This window comes from Pleurodeles waltl, chromosome 1_2 (assembly GCF_031143425.1).
Source record: "Pleurodeles waltl isolate 20211129_DDA chromosome 1_2, aPleWal1.hap1.20221129, whole genome shotgun sequence".
In the NCBI taxonomy this organism is placed as follows: domain Eukaryota; kingdom Metazoa; phylum Chordata; class Amphibia; order Caudata; family Salamandridae; genus Pleurodeles; species Pleurodeles waltl.
This window is the reverse complement of record NC_090437.1, coordinates 631524999-631541797: the sequence shown is the minus strand read 5'-3', so window position 1 is coordinate 631541797 and position 16799 is coordinate 631524999. Positions and strand designations below refer to the sequence as shown.

Sequence of the window (16799 nt, the reverse complement as noted above, 5' to 3'; positions counted from 1 at the left end):
CCTCTATGGGGAACCCTTGGACTCTGTGCACACTATTACTTTGAAATAGTATATACAGAGCCAACTTCCTACAAGCACTGACTCCATTTGGTGCTTACCTTCAAATGCCGTCACATCAGTGGCACAGGTATTTTTCCACTCACAGCTTGTTCTCTACACTGAACGTGTTTTTGCTTTTCTAGCCAGGGAAGGGAACGTAACATGGGGGATGCAACGATGTTAATAGTGTACAAGGGTAAGAATGTTTATAGCAGAGAAGGGTACGGCTCGGTCTTGGAAATGCCCATTGGGATCTGGCCTTTCCTTTTGTGTGTTTTCAACAATGACCAAGCACAGTCAGCGTTTGAATTTCACAGTTTACTCAAAAGGGAGGGGGAATGTTCCCAGAACCTTCCTCTTGAGTTTGTTTAAGGTATATAAGGTGGGGAAACTTGGCACTGAGGCAGAAGGAACTCATTTCTGAGGGTGGATGCATTGCTCAGAAAATCAGAGTCCAGTTGGCAAAAATGTCTCCCGTCTCAACTGTCCAAGGTTCCACAGCTTGACGTTGGCAAGGACAAGGATGATGTTGGGCTCGATCCCCTTGGTGATTATCTAGCTTTACTGTGTGCATGCACACACACACACACACACACACACACAAATATATATACACATTTTTTTTTTTTACTGCATACATATTCATTGTTGATATATTGCATTTTGTCTCATTATTATTCAACTGCTGTGATTATTTTAGCAGTTGCACATGTTTTGCTGCATTCAAGTTAAATACTCACGTTAATATTTTTGTATACTTTCATTTTAGCCTTGGGAAGTGCTTTAATAAATTAATTACTCAAACTAAGAGTGCTGCATTCTTTAGTCTTGTTCCCTCTTAATTTGAAGCTAAACTTAACAATTTGGCATAGTCGTTTGTAGGATACGAGGTGAAAGATTTAAAACTTAAAAATATTTGGCAATAAGTCAATGGCAGTTTCCCAGGTTCCAAATGACATACCAGGGTGGGAAAAAGCACACTATAATGTTCTTGTGAATGAATGGTCTTCTGGAGCAGGAGTATGTAAGAATTGGGACGGATGTCTTAGCAATGCTGAGGCAAAAACTCTTTTACTCTGTTTACAGAAAGTGCCAGTAGAACGGGGATGTGATTTATCCATTTTAGTCAGACGGGGCCGGATCCTGTTATCTGCTTATAGAAAAATGCATGAAAGATATGTGAAGTTGGAACAAGAAAACCAGCAATTAGAGCATAAGCTAGTTGAAGCTAAAAATAACGTAACCCTGCTGTCTTGTCAGAATAAGTTATTGTAAGATAAAGCGGATACTTCTCAATCTGTCGCTGAAAAGACAGCTGTCTCTGTTTCCCAATACAAGTATTAGAAATTTAGGCATAGAGACAATCAAAATAAATTTCATTTAGCTATTGCTAAAGCAGGGTTAAATTGTGATCCAGAAATCTCGGACACAAATATCTGAGACACAACTGATTTTTCCGATTCTAGTGATGAATCAGTTAAAAAAGATGGGGCCAGATTGAGCCAGATGAACAGAAAGTGGTTCATGTGCAGCCTATATTTAGACGGAAAATACAGGGCACCCCACAAAACCCGGGTGGGGGATAGGTGGAAATGCACTACCTAGAAGATTATACACAAGAGGAAGTCAATGATATCATAGACAGATTCAAGCAAAGATCTGGGGAAACATTACTTAATTGGATGGTGCAATTATTTGACTAAAGAGCACCTGGAGAAATGTTAGATATAGGGGATGCACCTAAGTTTTGTACTTTTAGCGCTGACCCCATAATACAGGATCAGTTTAGACGTTATCAGGGTAACCAACAGATCACCCTACTGCAGCTAACAGTCGTGGGGTGTAACCATAAGTATCCTATAGAATCAACCTGGCCACAAAATAACAAGCCCTGGTACACCTTAAGAGATGCAAAGCAGAGAATTAGGGAGGAGGGAATGAAAACTGCTATTTTCCTGGGTGATGCTTACCTTCTGTTAGACGGACTGCTCTCTGTGTCAGTGTGAAATACAATTATTCACCTTGCTCCTCCAGCTTACAAGCACGTTATAATGACTCTCCTAATAAATCAGACAGGGCAGGCATAAAAAGATATACTGGAGGCAGTTTGCGAGATAAGAGAGCTTGGAGACTGGACAAAACCTGAGAGAGCCTAGAGTTCTGAGGGTCGCACAGATAATAACAGAGTATCTAGGAGAGACATGTTTATGGCATTACTGAAGGGTGGTGTCAACAAGGAGTAGACTGATGGGAGAGATACCAAAAGCCTGTGGGAAATGTATCATAAGTGAGGGCTGAACAGATAGGAGGGCAGCAGGAAAGTGAACAAGCAAGATAATAAACAAAAGAATCGGGGTCAGACAGAGATGCAGGAGGAATAAAAAGAGAGGGAGAAAAATGTTTCTTCATGAGGGAAAGAGGAGGAAGAGTTGGACAGTGATTGGTTAACTGCTGAGAACAGGGAAAGAGAGGAATCTCCTCGCAAGTACGAGAGCATTTATACAGACCTGACTTAGGCAAAAGTTGGCAAGTTTAAATCAGATTAGGAAATAGGCCAAGCTCCAGTACAGGGATGGGCTCGTAAAGATAACAGACCCCATGTTAATTTAGAAATTCACCGGAAGCACAAAAATATTCAAAGGATTCGGGCCTTAGTCAACTCTGGAGCAGAGGCCTCTTTAATTTATGGAAATCCAAAAAGGTTTACAGGTCAGCACTACACCATCACAGGGTTGGGTGGAAAGCAAACCCCCGCACTGTTCAAATGAAAATAGGGAGAACACCAAAAAGAGAATATACTGTTTTAAATGTGCCCCTCCTAGAGTATATACTGGCAATTGACATTCTGAATGGGGTGACTTTATAGTTAGATGATGGTTGTTGTCAGTTTGGATCAAAGAGATACATTTCAGTGGCAGCAGTGAGGGTGGGTCATCTGAAGATACCCCTAGTGAAGGTGCCCCAAGCAACCAAGGTGGTTTGTTTGAAACAATACTGTATTCTGGAAGGGCATGAGGAAATAAGCGAGACTATACAGGAGTTGTTGGATGCAGGTGTGGTGGTTCCAGTCACCACTGAATGGAACAGTCCTCTGTGGCCCGTGCGCCGACAGGATAGGCGCTATAGAATGACTATTGACGCCACTACCTGAACAAATATACGCCCCCTTTGACTGCTGCAGTTCCCGACACCATCACTTTGATTGAGAGAATACAAAAAAAATAAAGGGAGCAGGTATGCAACCATTAATATTGCCAATGCTTTCTTTTCTGTACCATTGGCTCCTGAGAGTCAAGAGAAATTTGCTTTCTCGTGGAATGGCAGACAATTCCGAATGCTAAGCCTCCCCCGAGGGTATGTACATAGCCTCACCATTTGTCACAAGTTGGTGCCAGACACCTGGATGAAGTATCTGTCATTCCAGGGGTGCAATTGCCTCATTATATTGATGTGATTCAGGGAGAGACATAAGAACGGGTGCAGACTCAGCTGGACAGGGTTGTGGAACTCTTGCAGGGCAAAAGGGTGGATGATTAATCCAAATAAGACAAAAGGACCCTCTAAAAATGTGAAGTTTCTAGGAATTCAGTGGAATCAGGGATATAGGGCCAGATGTAGCAAGCAGTTTTGCCCATTCTGTGTCTATGGGAAAATGTGTTCGTACATATGGCCCATAGAGGTGTTGCCGTAGGCAAACAAAAGATATTAGAATTTGCCACTCCCCGTATTAAGCAGGAGACTCAGCGATTCATTGGATTGTTTGGTTTTTGGAGACAACATATCCCTTACTTGAGTCAGATTTTGGGCCCTTTGTACAAAGTGACAAGAAAGGAACATGTGCTGTGTAGCCATTTCTAGTTATAGCTCCATGCATGTTATTTTAACATACTAGGCCTGCTGCTGTGCACTTTAATCTAGATTTATTTTCCTCACTTTATTATTATTACAATAGTCATTTTTACGGTCTTGTTTTATTTTCTCTCTATCTAACTGTTTTCGCCTAGGCCAGCATTCTGTTCTCAAACAAGACATTCTTGCTCACTCTGTGCTTCTTCCAAGGCTGCAGTGAGATAGGTTGCTAGTGAATGTGGTGTAGAGTTTTGTCTCGGACATTCATAGAAAACGCACATCCTTACGTAGGGACATTTCTCAGAATATCAGCTGTTTTATTATAAAAACACTTCCCTGTCCCTTATACGTTAGAAGGAGATTCCAGCCAGAGAACCATGACTGTATGCTGATTGCTTTGCTACAGCTGCTTATGCAGACTTAAGGTCTTTGCTCAGGTATGAGGGATGAGGTCTTCCCAGGGGAACCTGAAGGGCAGAATTAGAGCTTAACTCGCTGTGCTCTATTATAGCTTAGGTAGGAATTAGTCCATTGACTCTAGTGACAACATGGTAGCGTTATTTCTATGCTTTACTCTCCTAGTCACAATTTTAATCTTGTCATGCTGTATCGTCCTGGTTATTGCAGTCCATGCTTTGCTATCAAAGATGCAATCGCATTATTAAAGCATTGCTGAAATCTATACTGCCTCTGTTTGTCATTGTGTATGCGAGACTGATGTAACAGAGAAACGGATGCGACCTGAGTGACCACGGCTTCCCTGAGAAACCAGTTATGTCATGCACTCGGCTGCTCAATCATCCCTGCCCTTGGGTAGAGATGAGGCACTGCTAGTTAGCCGGAGCAAAACCTAGATTGGGGCGACAGGTGTCACCTGTAGTGGGTCAGACTCAGTCCCCCACACCGCAGGTGATTCTGGCACTCAAAATCCAGTCGTCTCATTAGAATAATGAGAGCCTACACGACATGGCGCCGCCAACATTTTGTCAGGCCCTAATTTGTGGGTCCTCCTGAGTATTTCTGTCTCATTATATACAAAGACACCTCAGTACTATATATGGAGACGTCCATGGTATTGAGGATTTCCTCCTCAGCTAAGTAGGACACCCTGACGCTGGAGGTTGTTCAAGCTTGAACTCTAAAAGCAAACTCCCCATTTGGCGTGCCTTCTCTGAACAAATTTACCATCTACTATGGCGAACCCGCAACACGTAGCAATTGCAGTCAATATGAGACAACCCCTGACTGCACATTTACTGGCAAATGGCCTAACCGCCCAGGGGTGTCCAGTCATATTTGTGGTAGACGCCCATCCAGCTTATAGAACAGAACTTTTCTATTCTTGGGTCACATTTCCAGCAGCTGATGGGAACACAAACACATTTCATCTCTATACACTTGCAAACATACCTGGACAATACAGAGCATATGCATATTTAGAAATACCTTTATTTTATCAATAACATAATAACTGACTTGATGGCCCCCTACCCCACACGATTTTACCAGTTAGGTTCTTTAAGTAATGATGGTCCTACCTGGCCTTTATTGGTCACTTATACACCTCACCCTGTAGTAGCAAACTTAGCAGTAGCTGAAGTCAGTCGCTTATATACTGAACTGACTGCAATATATAGACGATTAGTACAGTTTGTAATGCAAACATTGAATACAAACCCAGCACGTGTTGCTCCAGCTCAACCACATGCAGTAACGTCAGGTATCAATCCTGCGACTGTACATTCAATTATGGGTAAAGTACCGGACAAACAAGAAAAAATTCCGTTTTGGCTAGCTCAAAAAATAAATGCGCTTGAAGCAGTATTTCCCCATCCGGGACCTCAGGATAAACATAGAATTCTAATGATGTGCTTGCCATTTGGGATGGTCCCCACAGTGGATAACCGTACTACATGGGGCACAGTGTTTTATGCGCTCTACACTACCGCACACGGTACTCCGACACTTGCCAACTTGCCGGAAGTGTTGAAACAAAGTCAAGATTAATAAGGGGCTTCCCCAGCCCTAGATTTGGGGATGCAACTAATGGGCAATTTTGCCACGGTATCCTCAATTATTTTGAGTAACCTTAAAGGGGAAGAGGTCGCACTAGCAGTGCGCATGCGGCTCTGGGATGTTCCTCAACAGGATCAAGAACGTAAGCTGCCAAAGATTATCGCAGGGACCTATTCTAGCATTGGTCGAGATAGTCTAGGGGCCAGACCAAATCAAACAGGGCAAATCAAACAGATTGTTCCAAACAAGCTCCTGAGGGTAACAAGAAACGCTGGGATAAAAAACAACAAACTCCTATAAAAGAAAGGGGAGAATCTCCGCGTACGGAGGCCCAACAGAATAGATACAATCTCCGAAATAGAGATAATATAAAAAAAAAAAGCCTGATAGTTATCAATATACTGATGCACGCCAATCTCGTTCCTTTCAGGACTCATCGGAAATACGCAGTGAGAGAGGTGGGCGATCGGAGCTAAGAACAGAGTACGTGAAACCAAGACAGGAATCACAACGCTCATCAGAGGTTTCTGTTAAAATGTAAGAGAAACCTCCCCAACAAAAACCCCAATTTAAAAAGAAAAAGCTGGCAGCAGTTGCAGTACGACATGCTGCTCAAGAAGAGTCCTCTTGAAGAACAGGAAGTGGGCACCAGCGCTGCTAGACAGCGCGGCAGAGTCACAATAGTTCGCCGGAGTCTTCTAGAGCATCTGGAGGTGAAAGCAACTGATGACTTTCTACAAGTAGAAACTGCGGACATGCGAGTCTCCATGCCTGATAGTATAAAGTAACGCTACAGTTAGAGGGAGACATTGAACGCACAATAGATGCAATCTTTTGGGATCGCGCAGTAAATATATATGATATTTTGTTGGCCGAACAAGATTGGCCACCTGAAGTTGTCCGTACCTGCCCAAATGGGGAAGATGTTATTAAACATTCTTTCTCGCCTCTTGTTCCGGAGGAACTCGCTGAATCCTACGCCATCGATTGGGCATTGGCGCAGGCACCGCCGTTATATCGCAACCATGAAGGATGGGATAAAGAATCCCCCTACCATGTAATTCTTTTTAAAAATCAACCCCAACCTCAACCTCAGTATCCAATAAAACATGATGCAAAAGCACCCATGAGAGAAATTCTCACACAACTAGAGTACCAGGGAGTAATTGAACCCTGTGTCTCCCCAATGAATAATCCTTTATTTCCAGTAGCTAAACCAGACCATTCATACAGAATAGTCAGACTACAGACATCTAAACCGTCATACACGCACATATGCTATACAAAACTCACATAGCACAGAAATGATGAACAACACAGTGCGTAAAAAATACAAAACAACACTGGACATTTCCAATGTTTTTTTCTGCCAGAATATAGCGACTGAGAGTAGACATTTAACATTTTCAGCGCACTAGGCTCACAGAAAAAAATATGCTGTTTACCCCAGGGGTAAAAGTACAGCCCAGGACCTTCTGCAGCTCGCGTGACTACAATTTTGCACGACATTGACCCTGAAGCATTGTCCTATGAGGATGATATCTATCTTACGGATGATGAATTACTACAACATTTAAGACGGGTAGCCCGCATTGTTGTGGGATTTGCTGAATTTGGCTACAAATTCAACTTAAAAAAACAAAAATAGCCTTCCTCAGCGGCCTGTTTCTGGGCTATGAAGTATCGAGTGAAGGAAAGAGCCTAGTGCCACAATTCTTTGAAAAATGTGCACAATTCCAACCTCCAAATACGATTAAAAAACTCCAATCTCTATTGGGTTTCCTGCATTTTGCCAGAACTTACATTCCAGATTATGCGTGACGCATAAAACCCTTATATGACTTAATACTTTCTGACTGTTCAAGTAAACTTTGGACAGTCGAACAAACACGCATTCTCAGAGACCTGCAAACAGATATGCTTGCAGCGCAACATCTACACACAAGGGACAACAAAACACACTTGGTCATCAGAGTAATTGCTGGTGCCATTGGTTTCACCTATGTAACCTTTAAGGAGGGTGAGACCGTCCCGATTGCTTACAAATCACATTTGTACTTCGCAGCAGAACAGCGCTTTGCTCCCACTGAGAACATTCTAACTGCTGTTCAGATGGCTGTCATTAAAGAAAGACCTCTAGCCAAGGGCAAACGCATTATAGTAGTTTCTCCCATCCCAGCCCTTGAGGCTGTCACAAAAGCAGTGTTCCTAACGCTAAAGCATTACATCCACATTTGATACAATGGGCCACCTCTTTGACAGCCACTGATGTAGACTACATTTTTGACCCAAAATTACAAACTCAACAATTTTTGCAATATGAACTAGAATACCCAGTTCCTGCAAACACACTGCCTATTGATCAGTATTAGAGTCATGTGCACTGATGGCTCAGCACAAGCTGGAATTGGCACAAAGCATCAATACTCCGCTGCTTGTGTAGTCGTACGTGGCTACATGGAGGGCAATACATTTTGTCCCCAACATACATTCACACAAATCCTAGGGGATTGCACAGCACAGCTAGCAGAGCTAAAGGCTCTGGTGATGGAACTGGAACATATAGATCCTGCACAGCTAACACTGATTGTTTGCGATTCGTACTATTGTGTCCAGTCCTTCAATGAATACATGCATTACTGGCGCCAAAATGGGTTCAGAGACTCTAAAGGTAACACCATTAAACACAGATTACTGTGGGGGGGAAATAGCGGATCTGAAGGAAACGCCTCCAAATGTCCATTTTGTACATACACTTGGACACCAGCGCGTTGGAATACACATGGCTGGGAATACATTGGCTGATGAAGTCGCAAAGTCAGCAGTTGCTACGGCCACTGTTGCTGCAGTAACCCGGTAAAGTGCAAAACCGGACGAACACGTGTGGGATGCCGTGAAAGCTACGACTGATGGTACGCCCTATCCAAAAGCATTTCCTGCTAAATATTCCTACCGAATGGGAAGCTGCCTAACTGTTGAGGTTAAGATATCAGGGGTTCGAGATATTCCCAACAAAGATGTAAGACCAGAGTTGATTAAAGCAGTGCATTAGGGGGTAGCATCTGCCCATGCTGGTGTGGCTGCTACAATATCATTGTTACAAGCCCAATACTGGTGGCCAGGCCTATACAAAGAGGCCAAGCAGTATGTCCTTTGCTGTGACATCTGCCAACAAATTAAAGTTTCCCCTGCTAAACACCCATCGCAGACACCCCTCCTAATCTCCAACAAACCCTTACAATGTGTGCACTTGGATCATTGTGGTCCCCTAACACCGGACAGTGCATACAAATATCTTAGTTGCTGTTGACTCCTGCTCCAGATTTCTATGGGTGTGGCCACAACGCTCGGCTGACGCCCGGACTGTTATTAAAGATTTGCAAGTCTTTATCGGTACATATGCAGTTGCGGCTTTCCACTCGGACCAGGGCCCTGCTTTCGCCTCAAGGGCTTTCAGGGACGCCATGGCTTCGTTGGGGGCCCAACTCCAGTACTTGTGTCCATTTCATCCAGAGGGAAATAGTGTCGTGGAGCAATTAAACCGTGATTTAAAGCAATCCTTAACAGCCCGAATCCTAGGTATGGGTCGTAGTTGGCTTAATCACCTGTATGGAGTCCAGAGAGCACTTAATAATCTGCCTAGAAGGTCCCTGGGGGTTCGTACTTCATATGAGTGCCTGTTCGGAACTCAAATATATGTTCCAGAATTTGATGGTCCTGGCATGGAGGTGGCAGAAACACCTTTTGCCATAAATGATCGTGTCACTGTCTTACAGAAACTACAACAGTTCTGTGACGACAACTCTTCCGCTAGTGCTGCCTCCCCAGGAATTAAGGATGTACCTGTAACGCCTACCGGCTGGATTCCTAAAGTGGGTGATCTAGTACGTGAAAAGGTTGCTGTGAAAAAGGAATTTGGTCCTTCTTATCGTCCCAGTCTCAGTCTCAGTCTTGGGAATACACGGTACCAGAACTGTCATTCTACTGCCGTTGGCAGGTGCCAAAGAAAATCGTTTTGTCTCCATTGACAATGTGAAACTACACCATGTGGCTGATCCTGCACAGCCTACCAAAAGGAACAGCCAGTAGTTCCTGAATCCCTCTCACTACTGGTCAAGAAGTTCCTCTACAAGTTGTAAGCAGCAACACTGACACCTCTCCGGGCTTGGGGAGGGTGGAAAATGATCTTGCATTAGTTCTACTGACATCACATAATACAGAGGTGATTGATCGATTTGACACAACTTCAACACAGATGGATTGTGCCATTTATTCTCTGCCACCGCGGGAAACACCAGCTCCACAAACTAACACAGCTCCAGTTTTTGCACAAATTGCTTCTGGATATTTTGCCGACATGAATGATGAAGTCTCGTACTCATTTGCCTCTTCGACACCTGAACAAAAACACATAAGCTGATAAACTGGCTTAAAGTAACTTACTTTATTCTTCCATGGAACTATCTATGGCTTTCCTTGACTGTATTAGCTTTCCTTCCTTGGATTGGGTTTGTCATCACTTTCTTTTTGTTAATACATGGTCATTTTCTTCCTGAAAAATCACCAGTTGAACTGGTGGATGAGGTCCTAAAACCACATTTTTCTTTTCACAAGGTCAGCAGAGACATGTCTTTTGTGAACATTTCTGCCATACCAATCCCTGATGGGATTGTTTGGGATAAAGTACCATTCAATATATATGGCCCTACGGAGGTCATGCAAATACCGTATGTGTTTAAACTTTCAATGAACGATATAATAATACATGGAGTTCTTTCTGATGATTGGGATGTGAAAACAGTTGATTCTATGATGACTGAATTGCAGTGTTATACTGTTTTTGAAAACGAAGATGTTTATCAATCTGAAGAGAATTATGGTGATATGTTTTGCTATAATTATTATGGGTACCATTTCATTTACAGAGCAAGCAGCCCAAAGACTGTTTTTAATTATACACAATGGGAACATTGTCCGACTCCACCAAAGGGAGTTCCAAAACATATTCTGAAAAGTTTACATATTTTTCTGGGTACGATGTTAAAAATACTGAGTCATATTATTTCAAATTACCATTTACAGAAAACATATGCATATTATTGACAAATAGGAAATTTATCTATTCAGATTCTATTTTTTCCCGGTTGACTGTAGAAGGCTATGAATATTGGCAGAGGTCCATTGACTTAAAAAGTGTGTGGGGAACTAGACATTGGCAAATACGAGGGAAGGAAGCTTTATTTAGAGCATGCCTGATACCTGTGCAAATGATATTTTTAAATGGAACTGTACAACAAACAAGTTGTTTAGGCTAAGCAAAGATTAAGGAATTGAACACGCCCAGCATACCTGCAAAATTTTATAACTGGCAAAAATATATAAATTCAACTAAAGATCAGCTCGATGAATGGGTCCAGAATGGCATGTTTAATGTTACACCGACACGTCCTGGCAGGTGGTTATTGTGGCCAATAGATACCAATGGGTGTCACAAACATTTTGTCAACTCCTCAGGGGTTTTAGAACTAGTAGGCCGGACCCTCGCTATATATCGTCCGAACATGCAGGTATAGTAACGACATACAGGGTAGGGAAAGTATGCCAACAATGGTTAAGGACTTCCTCACTAGATGCGGTTAGAGAAAACCTCAGTCTCCTGTCTAGTAACACCGACTTACAGGACTTCCTGTTAGGCCCCAGAAAACAACACAGAAAACACTTCTTATATGGAGTATATAATGAAATCTGGAAGCTTTGACAACAAGAAGCTGCCGCCCGGTTAAGGCAAATAGACCAGGAACATTTACAGAAGGCACTAGCTGTTGTGGATACTGGGATTAACATTCTGTCTGACCAGAAATAAACCCTAAATAACATTGTTTCTTCTGCAGTAGAGATTATACAAACAATTATGTCTTCATTACATCATGGGCAGAGTCAACTAAGGTTCATTATGCAGTTGGGTTGGACACTTCAAATGCTGAAGGCGGGTCAAGTTCCTGGCAACATGTCAGCGCAAGGGAAATATTTTCTACTTTTAATTTAACGCGGCAACAACATCTAATAGCTAAGAAAGAAGCAACATGTCATGCTAAATATCGAAAAGTTAGAAAAGTTGCCTTTTACTGTGGCTGAAATACCATCTGCTGAGTGGTTAATACACGGGGTCATTAATCTGCCTATTTCCACACTTCAATTCACCTCCTGTTTAAAACACATTTCGGTAGGCAGATATGAAAGGTTGGGAGATAGTTACATCCAAGAGGTTTGGGAGCTACCCTTCTCGTACAAATGACTTAGTGGCATGAAAGAAGTCTTTCTTAGCGGTAGTGAATGCAAGACTTCTGTCAGCCATTCGATGGTTTGTAAACATCTGTCCTTGCATGGGGTGTGTCACGCGTCTGCAGCAAACTTTGCTGGTGATCTGAAGGGAGTTCCAGTCCCCTTGATTAGACCTACATTCAAGGTGCTTTCAAATGGCAGCTATGTTCTCTTCAATGGTGAAGACTGTTGTGGGATGCGAGCCGGAATAGTTTATGTTGTTTCGGTCTCTAAGATTGTTACATGCTGCAGGAATGTACTTTTCCCTCCCACTAAAATAAAAGAGGTAGCAGACATTTGGCCTCATATTGCTACTTCTAATGTGAATTTTGACAAGTTGAGCAGACTCAAGGCTTTATTGCTTCAGAAACATGCAGCTCTCACATCTGCACATGAGACCTACGCACTTCAGGTGGCAAGGTCGTTAGCAGAGATACAGTCCCTTTTAAGTACCAACTTTCCGAGACACTTTGGTGAACTCGTGGGGCTAATATTTAATGCGTCCAGTACTACTGGAATCACAAATTTCTTTAAGGCTGTTGGTTCTGGTTTCGTACACACCTTCTCTTTCATATTCGGTTTAATACCATCAGCCATCCACTCAATATTCTCCAGTAATTTCGGGGGATTTCCAATAACTTTGGCTATAATAGTTAGTGTTTTGCTGTTGATATTTTTTATGCACAATGGCCGACCCGCCGCAACAAGGAGGAATGAAAACGCTCCCATCAGCGCAGCTGTGTCGTGAACGCATGATGCAGCATTTTGGAGCAACACTCCTGGAGAAATTGGAGTGCTACAGGTCCTTGTCATTCAGACTGGTCTTGCATTGTGTGCAGCCCATGTTTCAGTGCCTCTGGTGCTCTTTCGAACATGCAGTAGAAGTTTGTCTTTCTACGCAGCGCTTTCTTTCATTGGATGCTGATCTGTTGATGTTCTCGCTAAGGGCTCATTACAAGTCATGCGAGTTGAGGGTGCTTTTGCTACAGGAAGCTGCTTATGAGTTACCCTTCCTGGAGGATGTGGCTCTCAACTCATTGTTGGACACACCACGGAATGCCGCCTTGGCCGAGGCTCAGGCTATGGAACACGACTGCTCCTTGGTCCTTCTCGGTGATGCCTTTCCAACTTTAACACCTGCCGAAGTGGAAGATTTCCTGTCCTCCACTGTCCTGAACACGATTGTACATTCTAAGAATAACTCTGGCTCTTGAAATTCGGTCCTTTTATGCCACATGTTAACATTTTAAATTGTCCTTTCATATGCTCATGCGTCCTTTTAATTTTACATAACTGACATTTTTTACATATATATATCTTGGGTTAAGTTTTAGAAGCTTTTATATACTTAGGCTTTGAATCACCTTCAACCGACAAGGGGAGGGTGTTGTGTAGCCATTTTAGTTATAGCTCCATGCACGTTATTTTAACTTACTAGGCCTGCCACTGTGCAATTTAACCTAGATATATTTTATTCAGCTTCGCTTTATTATTATTACAATAGCCATTTTTATGGTCGTTTCATTTTAACTGTTTTCGCCTAGGCCAGCACTCTGTTCTCAAACAAGACATTCTCGCTCACTCTGTGTTTCTTCCAAGGCTGCAGTAAGGTAGGTTGTCGGTGTAAGGAAATGCCTCCTTGGCATGGTTACCCCCTAACTTTTTGGCTTTGCTGATGCTTAGCTTTGATTGAAAGTGTGCTGGGACCCCGCTAACCAGGCCCCAGCACCAGTGTTCTTTCCCTAAACTGCACCTTTGTCTCCACAATTGGCACAACCCTGGCACTCGGGTAAGTCCATTGTAACTGGTACCCCTGGTACCAAGGGCCCTGTTACCAGGGAAGGTCTCTAAGGGCTGCAGCATGTCTTATGCCACCCTGGGGACCCCTCACTCAGCACATGCACACTGCCTCACAGCTTGTGTGTGCTGGTGGGGATAAAATGACTAAGTCGACATGGCACTCCCCTCAGAGTGCCATGCCAACCTCACACTGCCTGTGGCACAGGTAAGTCACCCCACTAGCAGGCCTTACAGCCCTAAGGCAGGGTGCACTATACCACAGATGAGGGCATATGTGCACGAACATTATGTCCCTACAGTGTCTAAGCAAAACCTTAGACACTAAGTGCATGGTAGCCATAAGAGTATATGGTCTGGGAGTTTGTCAAACACGAACTCCACAGTTCCATAATGGCCCCACTGAAAACTGAGAAGTTTGGTATCAATCTTCTCAGCACAATAAATGCACACTGATGCCAGTGTGCAATTTATTGTAACATATACCCAGAGGGCATCTTAGAGATGCCCCCTGAATACCAATCCGACTTCTAGTGTAGGCTGACCAGTTTCTGCCAGCCTGCCACACACCAGACATGTTGCTGGCCACATGGGGAGAGTGCCTTTGTCACTCTGTGGCCAAGAACAAAGCCTGTACTGCGTGGAAGTGCTTCTCACCTCCCCCTGCAGGAACTGTAACACCTGGCGGTGGGCCTCAAAGGCTCACCCCTTTTGTTACAGCGCCCCAGAGCATCCCAGCTAGTGGAGATGCCCGCCACTGCCCCCACTTTTGGCGGCAAGGCTGGAGGAGATATTGAGAAAAACAAGGAGGAGTCACGCACCAGCCAGGACAGCCCCTAAGGTGTCCTGAGTTGAGGTGACCACTGCCTTGAGAAATCCTCCATCTTGAGTTTGTAGGATTACCCCAATAGGATTAGGGATGTGCCCCCCTCCCCACAGGGAGGAGGCACAAAGAGGGTGTAGCCACCCTCAAGGACAGTAGCGATTGGCTGCTGCCCTCCCAGACCTAAACCCACCCCTAAATTCAGTATTTAGGGGCTCCCCAGAACCTAGGAAACTAGATTCCTGCAACCTGAAGAAATAAGGACTGCTGACCTACAAGCCTGCAGAGAAGGAGGAAGACGACAACTGTTTTGGCCCCAGCCCTACCGGCCTGTCTCCAACTTCGAAAACCTGCAACTAGCGACGCATCCGACAGGGACCAGCAACCTCTGAAGCCTCAGAGGAATTCCCTGGACTAAAGGACCAAGAAACTCCTGTGAACGGCGGCCCTGTTCAAAACCAGCTACTTCTTTGCAACAAAGAAGCAACTTCCAAAGACTGCACGTTTCGTGCGGGAAGCGTGAGACTTCTCACTCTGCACCCGACACCCCGGCTCGAGATTCAGAGAGCCAACACCTCAGGGAGGACTCCCCGGCGACTGCGAGCCCGTGAGTAACCAGAGATGACCCCCCAAGTCCACCAAAACGACGCCTGCAGAGAGAATTCAGAGGCTCCCCACGAACCTCAGCGCACGAGTGACCCCCAGGCAACCCTCTGCCTTGCCCAGGTGCTGGCTGTGCCGAGAAGCCCCCCCTGTGCCTGCATGCACCCCTAGAGTGACCCCCGGGTCCCTCCATTGTTTTCTATCTAAAACCTGACGCCTGCTTTGCACACTGCACCCGGCTGCTCCTGTACCGCTCAGGGTGTGTTTTGTGTGTCTACTTGTGTCCCCCCCCAGTGCTCTACAAAACCCCCCTGGTCCTCCCCCCCGAGGACGCAGGTACTTACCTGCTGGCAGACTGGAACCGGAGCACCCCTGTTCTCTATAGGCACCTATATGTTTTGGGCACCTCTTTACCTGACCGGCCCTGAGCTGCTGGTGTGGTAACTTTGGAGTTGCATTGAACCCCCAACGGTGGGCTGTCTATGCCCCAGAACTGAGACTTTTAAGTGTTTTACTTACCTCCTAATCTAACCTTTACTTACCTCCGCCAGGAACTGTTGATTTTTGCACTGTGCCCAATTTTAAAATAGCTTATTGGCATTTTTACAAAGACTGTATATGATATTGCTTTTATTCAAAGTTCCTAAAGTATCTAAGTGAAGTACCTTGCATTTAAAGTGTTTACTACAAATCTTGAACCCGTGGTTCTTAAAATAAACTAAGAAAATATATTTTTCAATATAAAAAACCTATTGGCCTGGAGTAAGTCTTTGAGTGTGTGTGTTCCTCATTTATTGCCTGTGTGTGTACAACAAATGCTTAACACTACCCTCTGATAAGCCTACTGCTTGACCACTCTACCACAAAATAGAGCATTAGAATTATCTCTTTTTGACACTATCTTACCTCTAAGGGGAACCCTTGGACTCTGTGCACACTACTTCTTACTTTGAAATAGTATATACAGAGCCAACTTCCTACAGCCGCTGAACGTGGTGTAGAGTTTTGTCTCTAACGTTCATAGAAAACACACATCCTTACGTAGGGACATATTCTCAGAACATCAGCTGTTTTATTATAAAACACTTCCCTGTCCCTTACACGTTAGAGGGAGATTCCAGCCAGAGAACCACAAATGTATGCTGATTGCTGAATGCTTCACTACAGTTGCTTATGCAGACTTCAGGCCTTTTCCCAGGTATGGGGGATGATGTCTTCCCAGGGCAGCCTGAAGGGCAGAATTAGAGCTTAACATGCTGTGCTCTATTATAGCTTAGGTAGGAATTAGTCCATTGACTGTAGTGACAATATGGTAGCGTTACTTCTATGCTTTACTCTCCTTGTCACAATT

The 16799-nt window shown here is 44.0% G+C and overlaps 1 protein-coding gene across 1 annotated transcript in view; it reads right to left on the bottom strand.

The window, feature by feature from the left end:
• BBS7 (Bardet-Biedl syndrome 7) overlaps positions 1-16799 on the bottom strand; it is a 426240-nt gene that overhangs the window by 89683 nt on the left and 319758 nt on the right. The gene's annotated exons all lie outside the window — the stretch shown is intronic.